This window comes from Haliotis rubra, unplaced genomic scaffold, assembly GCF_003918875.1.
Source record: "Haliotis rubra isolate DU_JTF1 unplaced genomic scaffold, ASM391887v1 Scf661, whole genome shotgun sequence".
Lineage (NCBI taxonomy): Eukaryota > Metazoa > Mollusca > Gastropoda > Lepetellida > Haliotidae > Haliotis > Haliotis rubra.
In genome coordinates, this window is record NW_025767370.1 from 405944 (window position 1) to 427917 (window position 21974).

The 21974-nt window shown below is 38.9% G+C and overlaps 1 long non-coding RNA gene across 1 annotated transcript; it reads left to right on the forward strand.

Annotated features, from left to right (window-relative positions):
• Positions 1–3076: 3076 nt before the first annotated feature.
• LOC124257481 lies at positions 3077–18272 on the forward strand. The gene is made up of 4 exons (XR_006893286.1): positions 3077–3089; positions 4949–4963; positions 5894–5895; positions 18204–18272. It is a non-coding gene; the product is annotated as an uncharacterized LOC124257481 (long non-coding RNA).
• The last annotated feature ends 3702 nt before the right edge of the window (positions 18273–21974 follow it).

The following is a 21974-nucleotide window of genomic DNA, read 5'->3' on the forward strand; positions in this document are numbered from 1 at the left end:
ATTCTGAATGTCGCTGAAATATTCATCAGTTGGTTGAATCGGGTTTTTTTGGCTGCAAATAATGTATTTCGCTGCCTCCAAACTCTCAGGCGCCATCAGTTACATGAAGAAGGAATCGGCTTTCATCAGACCAATGTATTCCAGGCCTCAGATTCCAGCGGTGCCGTGGTAAACCCCAAGCCAAATGTGCTTGTTGGTGATGATTGCTCAGCAGAGGACCTGGTAACCAGAGGTGCTTCGGAACATGGCTTGTGGCGTATGGTTGTCATCGAGTGAGCCTCAATAGTGCCCTGTCTTCTCGATCTGTCGTGACAACTGTGTAGTGGACATTCATTTTTCTCTGGCACCATATTGGCAGAAAAATGATTGGACATTACATAACGATGTGTGGTACGTACGCACACAAATAACGCAACGAGTAGCTTCACACCACAGACCATCAAGGTAGTTTGGGCATTGCCGAGGAAGGAAAGCTGGTAGTTCGACCCTGTTCGCTTCATAACATTTAAGAGACATTTACAAAACTGTTCTTGTCGGTCTTGCAGTAAAATAGACTAGCCCATTAGGTTAACAGAAAAATGATGAAGAAAACTAATGAAGAAAACAACAGTTCCAAATAGTTACTTAATTTCTTACGTTATTTGACTTTGGTAGTGTTTTTAACTACTAATATCATGACATGCACACTATATGCACAGCACAGTTCCGCTTGGTTGCATAATATTTGGTTGAGACGTGCTGACTGACAAGGCTGAATGGCGATGTAGCTACATTAACGGGTCGCTCATTTTGCAAATTATGCCAACAACATTCACAATTTTAAGGTATTGACATGTGCTGTTTGTTTGCGGAAGCAACATTTGGTAATTAACTAAACTAATCTCGACTGGTTTCACTTGTGATAGCCACTGTTCTTACATTGCTGGAGGGAGCGTAACCAGTCAGAGTATCGTAGAATGAGAAACCGCATTAGGTAAACAAAGGTTATAAAATACCGAGTTGCAACCAAAGTGACAATCTTCTTTATTGTTGATAAGTATTTTCACGACTTGAAAAGATGGAGTCATGGCATCGTCAGCGGAGCCAGGGGCTTCTCAGCTTTGCATATAGTGCTTCAGAGCGGTCAACGTACTTGCCTTTCCGTGTGACGTTTGCAGGCTTCACGACGGAACCGGAATACTACACATAGGCATGGCATGCCAGACATTTGAAAGGAAACAGATTTTCCACAGTGGAAGGTTCTGTCATACATGCTCGCCCATCTATTAAATGTTCAATTTATTTTGTTAGGTTTTCTATTTTTTAATCGAGAACATTGTCAAGGGAATCATGAAAGTCTGGAATGGAAATAACGATTTGGAATCCAGCACCGTAAAGCTGTTTCCCACTTGCCTATGTCGTCTCCCTGATTTAATTCAGTGGTCGTTTGAAGTTGAGAAATGTCGCTCTCTACACACGAAGCTGTCGCCCCCCTTCCCTCCTACTCACACCGCCATTGGAGGTACATGTTTACATCATTATGTACAACTTATATATGTTATATACATGTATGGTACACAAAGTGGTAATACATACATATCGCTTGGTTGCAAGAAAAAACTGTGTCTGTACATGCATTTAACCAGTTAAGTGAACAATGTTACGATCATGTGTTTTTGTTTATCTTTTGTGGGGGCGTTGCTTAAATGAAACATTAATATTTTGCAAAATATTACTAATTTCCTAATTGTTCCTAGTTTGTTAGAGTGAAAAATCTGGCTCATTTTGTGCATTTTCGAGTTTCTATAGTAATAGTTGTTGATACATTTTTACTTTATGGGGCCAAGGCTGGGCAAATAAACAAAAAGTGAAATTCATCTCCAATATCGTTTGTATTATAAAGAGTACGTTATCTTTCATTTGGGGGTGTTTTAATCCATTGCTCTGTTTCAACTGGCAGGAAATGCTTTGAAGTTCTGAAATTAAGTAAAGCCCTCCGATTATTATAATATAATAAATTCAGATAGGTTACCTATTTCAGTTCAGAATTTATAAAAATATGATAAATATCTCCTATTGAAGATTTTTCTGTGTTTGATATCCAAGTGTGTAGCTTAGTTTCTTTCAGTCTGTTTACAAGTGCTTTAAGACTATTAGGATATGCCTGTGTAGCCCAAATATAACTCATTCCTATTTTGTCAAACGTGTCCTTAATACAGGAAGTCTATGTATAGCCAGATGTGTTACAAGTTGAACTAATATACAGTAAGTTATCTAAAAATTAGGAGAGAAAATGTAGAAGCCAGCTTTCCTAAAATGTGTTTTCACCCAAAGAGTAACATTCGTGATTTAATTTCAGTTTAAAGTGGATATCTCCCCAGTTCCCCATAAACTATGAAGGAAGGGGTGCTTTTACCCAATGAGAGGAGTTCCTTTAATTTTATGTGAATATTTTCTACCCAAGAATTATCACCATAATTCACACCCATTAAGAAAAAAGGGGCAACCAAGCAATCGAACAATCGTAACTGACAAAGTAAGTGATCTACCTTTGCTTAAAACAAAATGCATGTTTTTTTGCCTTCTCAGCTAGATTCTTCTTATTAAAGTGAATGTATTATTTTTTGCATTGCAATTCCTAGGTATTAATAAGAAGACACGTTCTCTATACTGTAATTTCCAATTTTGAAACATTATTTATAATCTTTAGTGGAACCAGTAAATAGAAGTATATTTGTCTTGGATACATTTATATTAAGTCTCCATGCTTGACAATATTTAACAAAGCAATCTGACATATATTGTAAATAGTTTCCACAGTTTGCTAGCCAGACAGGTTAACTATGCCTGAAAGTTACTAGGCCACAAATTAATTCACTAGACCGAAATTAGAATGTAGAAACTAAGCAAAACATAGATGAGAATAAGATATTGTCGGCATGACACGGGTTTCATCATTAATCTTCTAATATGATGAACATTTTTATCAGGTCATAATCTTGCATGATTTAAAAGTGTGTTATAACTTAGCGAGTGAGTGAGTTAAAATTTATCGTCACATCGGCAATATTTCAGCCATATCGTGATGAGAACAATTAATTTTATACAAAGTAGTTAATGGTAAATTGTAAAAACCTGTCAACGAAGGGCAGTAAAATAACTAGATTATCACAGCTTCGAATTTAAAACTATTAATTAAATCTAAAACAGTTTAACTATAGATGACAATACAAGGTAAAAACAGGCTATATATTGCCAACAACTGAAGGGAGATCACCATACTAGGGACCATGGGGACTTATAGTACATTTGCTTCCTGCGTGGACCCTAGCTGGATTTACACCATCCCTTCAGCTATTAGCAATTTTAGATAATCTAGCCACAAATTAACGAACATATATTCTAAGATTAAAAAAAAGGGGAGATAATGTTTTGGGACTTATGTATCCTCTCAGGAGGACGTGTTATAACTTAACAAGTCGGAGATAGTGATATGTTTACAAAATGACCCCATGAAAATTCACTAGCAAGTCGGGCCAGTGACTGAGATTGGCTATTGCGCACACTTGTCTGATGCCAGCAAAACGGTATTGTGGCATATAACAAAACAAATGGATTCATCATATTTTCTAATCGGTTGTTAAAATAACCCGGATGTAATTCGACTCCTTTACAGTTGTCATTTTGTAGATTATATTCAAGGTCATTCAGAAATATTGTAAAATAGTATCGGTGATACATTTTCACCTTGTCGAACGCCAGACGTACATGGGAAGAAACTGGTCTTCTCTCCATTACATGATACACAAGATTTGATATTTGTATACATGTTATGAATAACTTTAAAGCATTTTCCGGTTATGTTGTTTGATATCAGATTTTGCCATAGTTCCGACCGCCATACAGTGTCAAAGGCTTTTTTTGATTCGTTTTGAATACCCTTTTCTAAATCCAGCTTGTGCTTCAGATAATATTGTATTAGAGTTTACGAATTTTGTAAGGCGATTGTTTAAAACAGAAGTAAACAATTTCCCGAAACCGTTCATCATTGTAATAGGTCTATAATTGTCTGGTACATTTGGATCACATTTGTGGTTATAGGTAGGCATTATTACTCCACTTAACCAGCTTTCTCGGAAACTCCCTTTGTCTAAAACCGTGTTAAAAGGTTTTATATATATATATATATTTATATATATAAATAAATATTCCATATGCAATGGCAAGAAGAGTGTGTACTATTGTTTCGGATGTGGACACAAGAAGGGCAAGATTAGAAGAATTGAAGACATATCTTCAACCAGAAGGATATCGACGTGGGGTAGTTGAAAATGCCGTTCATAAAGCAGTAAAAGTTCCAAGGGAGACACTTATGAAAACAAAAGAAATAAATACAGAGGCGGACAGTCTTCCATTTGTTTGTACGTACAATACTAATAACTGTACAATTATGCCCATTATAAAAGCAAATCTTCCAATTTTGTATAAAAGTGATACTATGAAAAAAGGTTTATCCAAGACTAAATTTATACGAAGCACTAGGAAGCCTAAAAATCTAAAACAAATCCTTTGTCCATCTAAATATTCACAACATACAAACGCTGTCAGTGTAACAAAATGTCACACACCTCGATGTGGAACTTGTTCAATCATAACTGAACTGTAAATTTACATTTTGTGAAGACAAACTATTTACTATCAAAACCAACATGAACTGCCGCAGCAAAATTGTTATATATGTTTTAATATGTGCGGGATGTGGTGAGCATTATATTAGAGAAACTGGAATGCAACCAAAGGACCGAGTCACTGTACACAGACAACAAATTCGAGATCCTAATGTGCGATGTATAAATGTACGCAAACACATTGATTAATGCGGGAATGGCCAGTTTACTATCTTTCCGTTTTATCAATTGTTTAACAATGATAGCAAATTACGAATGGAAAAAGGACAAATGTTCATAAGGCTCTTTTAACCTAAGTTTAATTCAAAAGTATAATTTGTAACTTTCTCAATGTGCTTCAGAAATACTATGAAAATCGATGAAGTCTGATTCAGACGAAATGTTTGTTTACAAACAATAGGGTCAGCGAGTGCTATGTATTCATACGCAGGTAAAGCGGCCTACGTGTAATTAGCGGTCCCTTGATTCAGGTTTAAGGACGGCCACGTGCAACAATCTTAACATCCTGAAAAAATGAAAAAGTAATTATTAGTCCGCAAGCTTTTTGGTGCCACCTTTTTTGCCCTTTAATATACTATCCCAAAAAAGAAACGCATAGGCGTTTTGTATTTTTTAAAATCTATTAATAACCTATTGTGTTCAAACAATCGTCAAAATAAGTAACAAAGTGTTGATAACATGATTTCACACAGTTGCACGTGTGAAAAGTCGACTTTACCTGAAAATGTTGATTTTGATGAGATTTCTTACAAGAATTAAAATTGCATCGCCACAACGCAACAAAAATCACCTTCCAGTTGAAATTGTGCAGCAAAGAGCATGCACTGTTTGGCTATAAAAATCCAGGTTACTTTCGGAAATCGGCATCCGTTTTGAAGGAGTTTCAAGGTCAAATCACCACGCCAAGTGTTGAAGCTGCGACACGTAACATTGCCATTGAAAGAATGTACGCTGGAGATTAACAATTTTCTGTTGCCAGGCGTCTGAATGTTAGTCTGAGCACGATATCACTACTTGCAGCTCGTTACAACCAAACAGGCATAACATATGGCTGCCCCGGTACAGGCAGACCTTGAGTCACCACTGCAGCCCAAGATCGGTAAATCCGGGTACTACATTTGCGTGGTGGTACTGCCACGGGTGAGAGCACAGCCGCCAGGGTGCCTGGACTTCGGAGCATATCCGGTTGCCACTGATGATCGCCATATCAGGACTATTCATCTGAGAAGTCGTTATGTAACGGCAAAGTCAAATACAGCGACGGCACGAGGACACCGTATCAGTTGACATACAGTGTACCGGTGACTATGAGAACATGGTATTCGAGCACGTCGACTCTTACCGCGGCGTGCATCTGACGTCGCCAATTGACATGGGCAAGGCGAGTTCTACGCTGCCAGATGCGTGATTGGCGACGTGTGATATCAACAGACGATGGCGGCCGGGTTCGTTTAACAGACGAATAGGTAAACGTTTAACGCCGAATTGCGTTCAGCAAGTCCGACCGTTTGGATCTCGAAGCGTGATGGGGAGAATGGCGGCGATCTTAAAATGAGACTTGTGATTATTCATGGCAACCTGAATGATCGACGATACTGGGATGAAGTTTTGCGACCAGATCTGTTGCCATTTATCTAGCAACAACCACGGGGCATTGTCTACCCACACCACAACGCAAGGCCTTACATATGTACAGCAAGACTGACAAACGACTTTCTGCATAACGCTAACATCCTTGTTTTGCCGTAGCCAGCATGTTCTCCCGACATCAATCCAATAATACATTTATTTGACTACCTGGATCGACAAGTCAGAAGACAACCAGTGCCACCTGTCACCAGCAAAACAACTGGAACAATGTATCCTACAGGAATGGCAACGGATCATTCGCCTAACGTCATTCGTCGTCTTACCTCATCAATATGTCGACGTGTTTTGGCGGGTATTGAAGCCAATGGTGGTCACACTCATTATTGATTTAACATTTTATGATATTTTGCAGAAAAAATCCGCCTTGTTGATTTGTGTAAAAGTTCAGACTATGATACCACGTGAATTTCAGTGTCAGTCAAGTGGTAATTTCGGGTTTATATGAAATGAAATTGTGTTCATTTGCTGTAGAATTGAATACTCTTATTGAAATTAAACAGATGTTCAATTATATATGCTTTTGGTTTCTTTTCAAATTTGGTCAACTACACTGTATACTTTCTTTTGAGCACTAGCTGCCGACTGTGGCGACAAGTACATTGCTTATTGTATTGTTTACGGCGGTAATAACATTACGTGGGTCATTTTGGGAACATAAATCATTAACAGTAGAGTCGGCAATGTCTCTGTCAATGGCATCTACGTAATCATTAACAAATGTTTTGTTCCGATTTTTTGTTACCTGATTGCCTTCGCTTGTATCAGTATGTGAAACTGAAAAGGACACAGATATAGGAGCGTGTATAACAGAGTACACTGTGTTAAAGTCGTGCACTTATCAATATCATACTTGATAGTAACATAGTCTTGTAAAATACCTGCTCGAGACTTCATGTCACCAACAATTAGTATATTTTCAGATTTAGTTGATAGTTCAGAATTACACAGAGTTCAGAGTTCCACATCAACTTTATTACACGTACTGCCAGCACCGATTACCACGGCCGACTGGTTATATAAACCAAGATGTCGTTTGATGATTGTACATACACGTCTGTCAGTGGGTTTCGGTTTTGGAGTTCACCCATGTGAAACCTACACACATTGTTCTGTGTTGGTGTATGCATTTCATATCTGAGGTATGTTCCTCTCTGAACATAAATGTGTGTGACAGAAGGCACATATGTTCGATAGTTCCCGAATGTGTGTGACAGAAGGCACATATGTTACATAGTCCCCGAATGTGTGTGTGATTAGGGAGTGTGCGCGGGATGCGTGGCCACATGGTGACAGATGCTTCGGTGTGAATGTGTTTGTACGTACATGTGTAAAAGCGCTTGGTATATATGGATCAGACATTCAAAGCGCTGTCACACATGTACGTATAAACCACTGCATCTGAATATTTTTAACATGTACCTTATTTAACTTGAGTATAGTTTTCACGAAATCTAGTGTCTCGTAGGCCTGATAGCCGGATGCCGTTTTAGCACATCAGCGTGTTTCGTGTACATACCGCGTCAAACATCGCACAAGCGCTACCACAAGATAGTGTTACAACCTGACCTTGGTTCTGCATTAACCTTCAAAAACAGCGGCAACAATACACGAGAGCTACCACAAAAGAGTGTTACAAACTGACCTTTGTTCTGCACTAAACTTCGTAACCGGTGGCAACATCACACGAGAGCTACCTCAAAAGAGTGTTACAAACTGACATTGATTCTGCTGTAAACTTCGTAAACTACAGCTAACTTCAATTTATACCTCGGACTTCCATTAAATGAGCTAATTATTCCTAACCTCAATTCTTTCTCTAATACACTACAGGTTGCATAGATTCACTATAACATGCCGGCAAAAATGAATCTATCCACCCCGTCTAACCTTACTTACTTCCAATTATATCTTTATTATTAAATCAACATATTGGGGGTGGGGGGGGGGTGGGGGGTTGTTTGTTCTTTAACAGAACGTAATGAGGTAGAGCTCCACATGTGGCGATTAACCACAACAGACAGTCTGATTGACTGACTGACTGACTGACCTGGAATACATCCGAAGTACTCACTAACGCAACCGGGTCCTATAGCTGCAACTCCTGTAAGTTCATGTAGGTACTAGGGAATCGAACCTGCCGAAAATCTCACTTTTATCACAATATGTTTGTAAATCAGTATATATTTCTTCTCTTCTTCTTCTGTTCCCAAGCACACGGGCATAGCCGCATGTAGGATCAGGCGGTTTTATAGTTAGCTATGTTCAGTTATGAAACGTCTTGTTGCTGATTTATTAAATGTTTTGTAACTGTATCATCAAGTGACAGTTAGATTCCAATTTTGGATGTTGAAAGTAACACTGATGAAAAGTACATTTGTATTTTTTCGAAACAAGGAAAGTTTTTGAGTAAAGGAAAATATGTTGGCCATTGGACCGAAACTTAAATAATGCTACAAACAAGTGTAATTGTGTTAAAATGAATTGAATTGTGATTCATGATTTTCACATTTACACATTTATTGTTTGGAACACAAAGAATGCGCCGGTTTTATATAGTCAGTTGACAGTAATACTATTCCGCAGGACCGCACGGATACTCGATATAGTTAAATAACGCAGAGCAGAACGGCCCGTGTGTTACCCTTCAGTGCCCATCACAGGTCAACAACAATATTTTACATGTGCTTTTCAACATGACGCGAACAGGGTCGAACTACAGGCCTTCCTCTCTCGGCAAGGCCCAATCAGCAAGGCCACCAAGACGATATGTAGTGTAAGATTCTTATAGTGTTCTTTGTGTGCTTACATGTGTGTGTGTGTGTGTGTGTGTGTGTGTGTGTGTGTGTGTGTGTGTGTGTGTGTGTGTGTGTGTGCGTGCATGTCGTACTCACCGAAAACAGATACACATACTCGAATATTAAGAATATTACAAGAATGGCACTGAGCTGTCATTGCGAGTTTGCATCATTACCATAAAGCAGCAATATTGAAGCAATGTACGTCCATTACGCCGTTTTTACGTGTTGACCTTTGTGATTATATGTCACGGGTATCCATGGTGTTCACTATGCTCATGTTTTCTGCAAATACCCGTTACCATAGCCATTTCATGGTAATTACATATGATCATTGACAAGATTTGATTGATATGTTTATAGGACCCTTCTCCAGACTCCCAGATAAACTGAATATTGTTTACATTTGTAAATATGCATAATTTGATTTAACTTGAGCTACTTGCATGCGTATACGTATGGGGAAATTAAATACTGTAAAGTATAACAACACTGTGCGTATTGACCTCGTGTGGTATCTTTTTTAGATTCCGAACACAAATATTGTTACTGTTCTTTAGTTACTGACTGAGCGCAGGAATAATGCAATCAAGAACTCTGCTTGTTCATACTGCAATAAAGAATATTAAGCATTTGTTGTAGCTTCATGTGCAGTAAGCGCACAACATGTAACATAAAGAGATGTTCTAACAGTTCAACCACTATCATGAAACATATTGAGTCCCATCAGGAATCATGCTGTCATATGTCTGAATATATGCCTCATGGCAGCCATATTAAGTCCCACCAGGAGTCATGCTGATATATGTCTTAATATATGTCTCATGGCAGCCATATTGAGCCCAAACATGTATTCGGACTCCACATCAATGTCTCGCGGCAGCCATATTGATATGTCTCAGTACATATCTCATTGCCGTTATGGCGAGTCGCGTCATACATCAGGAGTCATATGGCCGCCACAATGACAATGTCCGGGCAAAATCGTTCCGAAAACGTACACATGTTTTCTGTAGGATTTGTTTTGAAAGAAACCTTACCGTGTAAAGTGGTTGCAAAAGCTGTTCCCTATATTCTTATTTACTGCTGGAGAATTTCTTACCTACGTCAACAGTAACTTCATTTGACTTCTAGAATTTAATAGGGTAGAACTCTTCGATTCTTCTGAATCAAGCAGCTGGAGTTCTTTGTTTTAAACATATTTTATTCATAAGAAAAGGATTGGGTACAAGTTATACAACTTAGAACACCCTCTCCGTAGTATTTACATAGTATTATTTACATTCATTCTACAAGATGGACAGAGAAGAACAGAGCAGAAATATGGGAAAAAGAGGAACAATTGCAACATTTAAGAAAATCGTTTTGAATGACAAATATATGTTTGAACAATTTTAAATATGTTTTGATTTATGTGAACAGTCAGATCTGCATTGCCATGTAATAGTAACTCATAGGTTATATCCACATTTGTAATACTGCGTAAATTAGTCATCATGATAGTTCTCTGTACTGTATATAATTGACAGTCAAATAAGTAATGATAAGAATTTTCACAAACATTTCCACAAGAACAACTTGGGTTATCTCTTAAACCAGCACGGAATAGATCATAATTCAACTGACTACAGGTGTAACGTAGTTTTGTAAGGATGATGTTAGTGATTCTCGGTCCAGAATCAAAGTATTGAGGAGCAGTTTTATGTGTTATAACAATATTCGATATAAAAGAATTCAATGACTCGCTTTTTCTCACTTCAACTGGAAGTTCATTCCACATTCTAATTGTGGATGAAAAATAAGAATCATGGGAAAATTTTAATCGCGAGAAAGGAAGTGAGATATCATCAGAGTTGCGAAGATTATAGCTACATTTAGATGCTACGTCCCCAGGAACAAGATCAATAAGGTACGATGGTGCCATATTATTCTGTATTTTGTAAAAAAAGGCGAAGTTTACGCTTTCTCCTACGTTCTGCTAAAGATTCCCAACCAGTTTCATAATACAGATGTTCATGATGAGTATATTTAGGTAAACCTGTAACAATTCTTGCTGCTTCTAATTGCAGTTGTTCTAATTTATTTGCTTGATATTTAGCACATCCATCCCATACTTCACACGCATATTCAAAATGGGGTCTTATGAACATTACGTAAATTCTATTCAATACAGAGCGTGGTAATAAAAATTTGAGTTTACGTAGAGAAGATATCATTTTTGAAGTTATTTTTACAATATTATCAATATGGTCAGACCATTTACAATCTTTTGAAAATGTTAATCCCAAATGTTTATGATTATTAACTGTTTTGACACAAACCCCGTTAAAGTACAGATTTAGTGCATCAACATTCTTTTGCAAGGAGAAAAAGATTGCCTCAGTTTTATCAGGATTGTATGTTATAAGCCACCGCTTTGCCCAAGCCCGCAGCCTTTCCAATGGAGTTCTTTCACAATGTTTCCGTACGACCCCGCATACCTCAGCACATTTTGAAATCTCGATTTATTGCCACATCGTGGATTATGCGTCTGATTTAACGTTTCTCAAACAATTTGCGTTTGAAAAAACCCCCCGAATCTTTCTTGGTTTTGCATCCACAAGATTGCAAGTATGTAGCAGTGTCAAATGATGGGCATACGTCTTTGGATGCACATCGAAACGTGATTTGGTAGCGGCCCTATTGGATTTAGGTAGTTTCTAATGACACTGCATTGAAAAGGCATGTCAGCTCAGGTATGGTGTGATGAGTGACGAGTATCGAGTATCGAAATCGTCATCACCTCTCACGTGATTAGGTGCATCGATGCAAAATTGATCTCGACATCTCCATGGTGTAGGTAGACGATGCATCTAAGTATCACAGTAAAAGACGAAAAGCAATTCGTTAATTTCAGTTTTGGATACTCAAGTTCAACTCTTGATCGACACTCATGATAGTGTTCAATGTTTGTTAACCTTATGCCAAAGACTGCAATTTTATGATTCACCAAGACACTTGAAGACAGAAATGAATACAGAATTGAAACAAAGTTCACCATTCGACCGCCATCATTGCTTCTTTTACTTACACTGGGCCCGTTACATCATTGTTTGGGGTGGGGTTTAAAACTGAAGAGCAAAATATTTTAAACTTATCATGTATTCTAGGTGAGGTGACATGGGGTTTAACGTCGTACTTGAGAATATTTCGCGTGTGTATGTGTATGCTTGAACTAGCCCAGACTTAACTTGGTTTTATAGTGCTAGCTCACTGAGATACCATGCCGCAGTTAAGCATGAATACCCCACTCAGACACAGTATACTGACTCCGAGCCGACCAGTCCTTGTTGGACCCATAAATGCCGATCGCCAGTGTGTAAGATCTTGTCTTGACTACAGGGAAACACAAAAATGACAGTTACCTTTAAAGTTTTAATAATGGATAACACAATACACAAACCATCCGCTTTGGCTCTCAGTGACGTGTTACATGTATGGAGCAAGAAAGAGGACCAGACAACATGGCGTGTATGTGATGCGACAAAAACATTTATTTGTAACCTCTGAATGTGGTACAAACAATATATGGTGTACCCTGCCCGTGCCCACCATCGCATATCCCCGTCAGCATCCGTCGTATCCCGTTGCAGAAGGAAACTGTCTACAAAGCTGCTTCCAACGGATGCACATTTTGAACAGGTGGTACACGTGCTTGTTTCTGTCGCCCGATAAAGTCCCAAATGTGCTCCAGGGGGTTCGCATATGGACTCATGGCGGACCACAGAAAGTACGTCACTGCATTATTCTGAATGAAAGCGGCCACTGCACGAGTACGATATGGCCGAGCGTTGTCATCCATAAATACAGGTTTTGTATCAAAAGGATGGTTATCGAAATGGGGGACAACTAGATGCAGCACTTACTGGATATACTGATCATCCGTCAATTTCACATGTATTGTCACGTCAAGTGTACAGTACCACCATACCATGACGCAAAGTCCACCAAAGGCACCGAATGTTTTTGTTTTTTTCTGAAATGTTGTAATATGCTCCCTCAAAACTTGCCAGCGTCCATCAGTTACATAAAGAAGGAATCGGCTTTCATGAGACCAATGTATTCCAGGCCTCAGATTCCAGCGATGCCGTGGTAAACCCCAAGCCAAATGTGCTTGTTGGTGATGAGGACGTTCGATGACCCTTCGAGGAGTTGCACCCGGGTCTCTGATTCCGGACAGTACTCGCAGGGACCAGGCTATGGTAACCACTGGTGCTTCAGAACATGGCTTGTGGCGAATGGTTGTCATAGAGTAAGCCTCAGTAGTGCCTAGTCTTCACGATCTGATTTCACCCTGAGTCGTCCATAATGTGGGCGATCCTTCCCTCATTGGTTTCACTGTAATTTTCTGACGAAGCCACTGACAGCTGTGTTGTTGGTATTCATTGTCCGACCGATTGCTTTAGAGGACATACCGGAGTTATGTATACCAATAATTTGTCATTTCTGGGCACCCGATACTCTTCTTCGTATCGTAGTGTTGAATATCAACATGGGGCACGTACACAAACTGCACTTGTGAAAGTTCGTGGGTTAGCTTCTGGACATGCCCCACAGGGTGTGCTTGGGAGACGCTTTCCACCAGAACCACTTGTAATAATTTCTTAATATATTTAGCATATGTGTCATCATAAACAAGCTGAACTTAAAAGTCACATGCAACGTAAAACACAACTTTGCAGATTCTGATACCTTTCGGTATGGACTTACCGAAACAAATCGTCAAAAATGCAAATTCAACTTATAAAGTTAAAAAAATAACGCGATGAAAAAAACCGCGCGAAATCGGAGTTTAAACGTTTCACTAATTTTCCCCAGACTTTTCTGGGGAAAACGGGTTTCAACAGCTGGGTTGCGCTCATAGCACATGCGCAGTGAAATAGGTTCGCGCAGCTTGGAAGCGGGTTGTCCGGTGAATACTCGGTGAAGGCTTTGGTGTGAGCTATTTTTCTAATGTTTTGTTGATATCTCACAGGCGCGAGCTTTTTATATGTTATGACAGTAAATTAACTGTTTATATAATTTCATTTGTCTATTTCACCACACGTTCTTCTTACCGAGTCACTTTCTCAGTTCGATACTTAAAAGCAATGTCATTATTTAGCGTTGTACAGAATTTCTAACTGTGATATAGATATGTCGTTGTCACAGACAAAACTCAATGTCTTGTTTTATTTACACCTGTGTGTCTGCCTGCCTGTCTGACAATATTCAATACACAGCTGCTATCAATGACCACATGCAATTTGAACTTAACACCAATCAGGCTATACACCATAAACAAAATGCATTGATTTATGGCCCGAGTTCGGTCTCTGTCACATTATGTAATTACACAGACAGGCAGGTGTGATACTTGAACACATGACATGTTATGATGTCTGTTGATTGCAAAATGTTATACACAAAAAAATGAGCATGTATTTACAAAACCCAACACACACAATGAGCCGTGAAGGCATCTGCAAATGAACCAGCCGTTACACTTGAGTGCACACCCACCCGCTCTGACTGGGTTCGGTATCCCGGCTGCTTCGTTTCTTGGGAAGTAAACCGAAGTACACAATTTTGCACTTTTGATTTGCGATTGTACGCTTATAAACATAGTTCTTTTAGTGGTCAACATATTTAGGGGTGCTTAACTATTTCCAGATGTATATATAGCTGAATAGGTCACTATGACATCATCAAATCTAAGTTTAAAAGACGTTTTTCATCACAGTTGACATTATGATTGTTTGTATTTCTATTCATGTTATTGCTTGTGTGGCATTCATGAAAAATAAATTAACATCTCTCAACACGTATTCAGTACGTAACGAATGACCACACTAAGAAGTATCTTTTGCACTTTTCTGGTGTAGGTGTTGTCACATAATATTAAAATATTGTGTTATTATTACCAACGGTTCAATTACAAAGTAGGTTTGTCACGAATCACAAATACAGTGTCATACTTTGTATAAAATGTCCTAGCCCCTCCCGATTTGTGACGGATAATAACTGGATATTAGCTGAGAGCTTTCCGAAATTGTTGGGAAAGTTCGTAGTAACGGAATACATACTATGCCTACTTTTGATATGGCACTACGATGGCAGACATCGCAATAGCTGAAATACCTTTGCATACCAGGAACTTCAGTGTTATCTGAGAGAGTATTTGCAACCTCAGGACACATTGTCGAAACACACAGGGCATACCTCTGTCTCTGAAAGGCTGTCACATGGACACACTTGTGTTCTTAAAGAAGAATTAAAAAACTCCAAGTTTAATGTTAAAACCACAACAGTTGTTTTTGTTTCTTATCACATCAGTTCGTCAGTGAACGTTGTACTGTTAAAGCATTTTATGGGCACTTCTTTCGACACAAAGAAATACGGAGTGACTCGTGTGAAATACATCAATACTGTGGGAGTCCTTCTATAAAATTCATTTTTGAACGTTCAGATAATCGTCAAGATATGGCATTTTTCAGAGATTATGAGAGGGGTGCAGATGAAACCATTACTTTCAGCTTTGTAACGAATAAACCAAAAGACACTGAAGTTTCAGTTTTGTAGACTGTGTTTGAATGATTCGTTCTAAATTCATGTACATTTCGTAACATAAGCTGATGTACTTTAATCCTGAAATATAGCCCTTGACCTACATTTCCAGGACGTTCAGCAGGAAGTGCAAACAACTGAGCTGCAGTTATAATACTTTCTCCATTATTAATCTTAATTTAGGCTTCATTAGTTGTTGATCAGTGAATCTCCATTACGTAAATGGATCGTCAATAGTTTCCAAAAGATCTTCAATAGTTTTTTAAATCATGCAATATTTTGCAACTTATTGACCGACTACTTTTGTTGAAGGATTTATCGGGGCCCTTGTGAATCTGCTCGCTTCATGCAAAATAATCCATTAAACGGGGGTTCAAGTACAAGTATCTGCACTGTTTTGGACAATATTGCATTTGCAGAAGGTAGTCGATTAAGACAATGTGTGAGTATTGAAGTTTTGAGAGGTGGAATGCCCACGAGTATGAAAAACACAACGAGGTTCTTTCAGTTTTTATTCTATTCCGTCACTACAACCAGATGTTTACATTTGGAATGTGACTTTAGCTCCACTCCTGTCCACGGTGAAACTAATAGGCTCGTTCGAGACGTCGCCAAAGGTACTTTCCGTTCGTGAATGATGTCGAGGACGCCACAAAGAATGTCGGTGCGAGAGAATAGGTGTCTAAATTATTATCTTACACTGCACGACATCTTCGACAACCTTTAGCATTTCTTTGCCTTTTTCTTTTGCATCTGAAACATTCATTTGATAAACGTTTAATCTATGGGGACGAGAAGTACATTCGTTCTTGTTAAACATCCTCCTGGCTATTCTTGAGCGTTTATCTATCCTTCTAAAGCATCAAGATAGTAGTTATTTCTCAGTTATTTTGTTCAAATGCAATGACAGCGAGGCTGAGTCAGCACAAATATACAAAATGTTTGATTGTGGCTAATGTACTGGTTACCTGAGTGACATGTACTTCTCGTGAAGTCAGACTGGACATCTGAGACATTTTCTGTGTAGGATCCATCTGTCACATACTTCCTGGGGATAGACTTTTGTTTTACTCCACCGTTGTTGGTCTTAGTCACACTTTCTAAATGCTTCAAATGCTTCGCATCATTTTCCATAACGGTTTCAAAATTACCAAATTCTCAGGACCAGAAACAGATGCCATTTAGGTTGAACACTGTGTCCAGCAGGTTTTGCGGTGTGTCTTCTCCAAGGATCCCCATTTTCCATAGCATTTCCTCCTGACTTCACGTCAACACATCAGTTTCCGCTTCTGAATCCCAGGGCCTCTTCGCGTATGGGATTTCATTTTTGCGTCAAAAATTCGGCGAATAGCCGCAAATTCATAATCGCTAAACATGTTTATGTCTTTGCCGTTTTTTTTTAGAAAGTACTGAATGAGATCAACATTTCATTGATGGTGTTCCCATGATACTCCTCCCCTTTCTGATTCTTTACTTCCGTTATAAAGGACTGACTGACTGACTGAGTTTAGTTTTACGCCGCTTTTAGCAATATTCCAGCAATATCACGGCGGGGGACACCAGAAATGGGCTTAAGACATTGTGCCCATGTGGGGAATCGAACCCAGGTCTTCGGCATGACGAGCCAACGCTTTAACCACTAGGCTACCCCACCGCCCCCCGTTATAAAGGAAACCAGATGTCGACATAACTCGTCATCACTGAGATTCAGGATACACTGTCCCAGACCACCACTGACACCTTTCCTTTCCAGATACCATGAATCAAAAACCCGTACAGCCCAGTGACCTTTCTTTTCCGTATGTATTTTTAGCCAACATTTCCAAATTGGAGATCTCCTCGACAGTTAGAGGCGTGCCGAATCGGGACTCAGATTCTTTTTTGAAGACCTTTTTAAGAAGATGTTCTCGCGGTTGTTTTCAATGGTTTGTGTTGTCACGTACTAGTTTTTCATCAGAAGAGATATTTTGCTCAAGGGCATCTTCCACTGACACAACAAAGTTCATGTTAGACATGTCCCCTTTAGGAAGACGTTCAAAGTCTCAATTAATATCACTTTCCGTTAATACATCTTGCGAAAACGTACTTTGCGTCAAAATCATCATCACTCTCATCACTAATTGTTTGATTGGCATTCTAGAAGTTGGTGACTCAAAAATCAAACATACAACTTTATGGATGACAACTTCTTATTCATTGCATAGAGCGACGTTTCGATGTAGATTCTTACATCGCTATCAAGCTAAAAGGTTTTAGCTTGATAACGATGTAAGAATCTACATCCATAAAGTTGTAAGTTTCACTCTCATGACTCATTGCTACCTTCGTACCTTTATTCATGCAATCACTCGTGAGTATGGATGAAAAGCATGGTTTGTGTAATACAATAGCATCAATAGGAATTTACACGTCCATAGTTCGAAGTGTGCAACAATATGCATGTAATTTTACTGCGCCTATTTTACTGAAATCAGTTACGATATTCCGAATGGCGAAACTGGTTAAGGACCGTTCTCACGGTACGACTTGTAGTAACTACTTGTAGAATCGACACGAGTTGCAATGTGAGAACACCCAAGTCGTATTAACTTTCACAAGCTCTCAACCTGTCGAAAGCGAGTTGAGAGAAATAGAAACTTCCCTATTTCATGCAACTCATTTAAATACGATTTTTAAATCTACGTGCCGATACTACAGGTTGTTACTACAAGTCGCAACGTGAGAACGGGCCTTTATGAATATCAGTAGAATAGACTCCTCAGTTCACAAAACTACAACCCGTACGATTAAGTTTTAAATTTCTAAATTAGCATACAAATCCAAACTAGTGACAATAACTGTTTCTCCATAAACTGAGAAGGATCTGTTGGAATTCCATATGTAAGTTATTGTAATTAGTGCTGTAAGAAAAGGAAGTCTGTTTGTTGTTTAACGCTATCCAAAATATTCAATATGACGGTAGACAATCTGTAAATAGTCAAATCTGGATCAGACTATCCTGTGATTGACGACATGAGCGTTGATCGGGTTAAATGTACAACATACATGCTTAAAAATATATATAGAAACGCATAGGTGATATTAAGGATATTGGACTCATGTAGCTGCAGCAAAAGCAATACAAATTGTGATATACTATTTCTTTCCGGAACGTCATCTGTTTGTGATTGTAAACAGCTTCAATGCCAAAACGCTGCAATTTTTACTTTTCCTCTTGTTTTAGAAACGTTTGAAGAAATATTCTCCAAAACGCCACCAAGAACACATACAAAGCAAAATGCACGTGTAAGTAAGTGGAAAAGCTATTGATCAATATAAAAAAAGCAAACGTTATGTTCAATTTGTCATTCGTTTTTGCCTGGAAAAGGGAAAATTGTCATGCCAGGACTGAGTGCCGCCAATTGCAACATCGCCATAAACCGCCTTGAATATGAGGAGTTGCAGTCTGCAGTTGCCCGACATTTCAACGTTCACCAGAGCACCATATACGCATGTAATAGTAAATTCTTCAGAAATAGTATTGGTTTGAATTTTCTAAAGGATGGTCGTGTGCTCTTGAAATGTAAATCTCTAAGCTTGTTCTTACTCATGTATGCTGATGATCTTGTGATATTATCCGAGACAGCTGAGGGTCTCCAAGGGTTACTATATTCTTTATCTTCATATTCCGAATGTTGGAGTTTTGAAGTTCATATAAAGAAAACGAAAATAGTTTTGTTTAGAAATGGTGGTCGTATAAGGAGGTCTGAAAGGTGGTCGTATAATGGTGTATCTGTTCATGTTGTTGATAGTTTCACTTTAATTTTAATAATAGGTTTAGTGTTGCTGAAAAACAGCTGTCCGATCAGGGGCGGAAGGTGGCGTTTAATGTAAATTCTAATACTAGATCCCTTCATTTGAATCATGAATGTTTATTGTCATTATTTGATAGTCATATTGGAAGTGTAGTGTGTTATGCCTCGGCTGTGGGGGGCTTTCATAAGGGAGGCAACTGTGAGCGGTTACATCCCGATTATTGTAAACGTTTGTTGGGTGTTAAAAACTGTCCTTGTAGTGCTATGCTTCATGTTGAACTTGGTCGAATTCCTTTAAAATGTGCAAGAATGTTTAATATCATCAAATATTGGAGTAAGTTGATAATTGCATTTCACGTGGTTGCTATGAATATGTTTATGATAATGTTGCAAGGTGTAATGTGCAGAATTGGGTATTTCAAGTTAAAGTATCGGGTTTGGAGACAGTAGGTATGCTCATGAACTTCATTCTAGTTTCTTACAAGTTATCAAACAAGGAATCTTTGATCATGTTTGTCAGTATGTTAGAAGTCAATTGTCTTTATTATCTAAATAATCTAAAAATCTCATAGATAGCAACAGTTGACAATTTTACCTCCGCAAATGTATACCGGTACCTCCTCTTTACAAAAGATATATAACTAAATTTAGATTATCGTCACGTAAATTATCAGTAGAAACAGGTAGATATTATAATGTAAATATGAATTAAAGATTATGTTAAGTTTGTATTGCAGATCTTGAGGACACATTTCATTTTATCTTTAAATTTTCTAAATATAATGAAATAAGACATAAAAGATTAAACAATATTACTGGAAATATCCTTCTGTTTATAAATTTGTACAATTATTTAATATTCAAAATACTGCACAATTATGTAACCTGTGTCAATATCTTGTTAACGCCCTTAGATGAGAAATACCTAATTTATATGTAATTTATATTGTGTACATTCTCCTGCCCGGCATAACATCCTGTCACATGTTTAATAATACATATCAATTAAATTTAATATCTAGCCTTTGGGATCGTTTCCTTGCACACCAGTTGCACCCAAGATCGTCCGAGGAGTGGCCGTCCAAGAGTTACCACCCAAGCCCAGGACCGGTACATCGGGGTTGCTCACTAAAGTCTTGCGTCATCATCTTGCCACAGCCGTGGAGACTGCACAACCCATCACTGGGTTGAGAATAATTTCCCGCCAAAATGTCAGGAATCGATTGCGTGGAGTGGGGATTTGACCAAGAAGGGCAGTTGTCGCCTCTGTTCTGGGAGACTTCCATCGGCGCAATTGTTTGCGGTGGTGTCGTAGAGTCCGGAAGTGGAACCTTAGTAACTGGAGGCAAGTGTGGTTTAGTGATTAATCATGATTTCTTCTTCACCGACGAGATGGAAGACAGCGTCTTTACCGTAGGAGATATAAACACTTTGCTCAGATTCGGTGGAGAAAGTGTCATGGTGTGGGATGTGATATCCAGCACACAGATATCTGTGTTAGTAATGGTTCAGGGGAATTTGACAGCAAATCGGTACATCAAGGAAGTCATTGCACATCACATGCTTCCGATCACAACAGAGGGAGTTGATCCAGCATGACAACACTACTTCACGTGCAGCACTCGTCACGGTCCGCTTCCTTGCCATTTCTCACGTAAAAGACTTGCCACGGCCCGATCACCAGATCTAAACCCGATAGAAAACCTATGGGATGAACACGATCGACGTGTAGGTCAACGTCAAAACACACCTCACACGCTTCCACAACTGGCCGTCGCATTGCGGGAAGAGTGGGGAAGAATTCCACAAGAGCGGCTTCGTCGACTTATCCAGTCTATGCCGTGCCAGTGCCGAGCAGTAATTTCTGCCAGCGGTGGCCATACAAAGTGAGTGAGTGAGTGAGTGAGTGAGTTTAGTTTTACACCGCACTCAGCAATATTCCAGCTATATGGCGGCGGTCTGTAAATAATCGAGTCTGGACCAGACAATCCAGCAATCAACAGCATGAGCATCGATCTGCACAATTGGGAACCGATGACATAATTATGTCAACCAAGTCAGCGAGCCTGACCTCACGATCCCGTTAGTCGCCTCTTACGACAAGCATGGGTTACTGAAGGCACATTCTAATCCGGACCTTCAAGGGTCCATACAAAGTACTAACCTTGACGCCATCGTGTGACTCAAGACAGAAAGACAACAATAAAGGCTGCTGTTGTGTTGGGAACTCTTTGTCTATAGACGCGTGAACTTTCACATTTTTATCATTGATGTTACATGAAACAATTGCTCTTAAAATAATGCAATACATTCTTCTAAAACTGGCTCATGGGTTTTTCTATTTTAAGTGTTTATGTCCAAATTGAACCCCACTCCCCAATGCCGTTAGTCGACTCTTGAGACTGAACTGAACTTTATTCACTCAGGCTGCAAACTGCAGCATAAGAGGTACATAAATAATATTTACATTTATACAACATAAA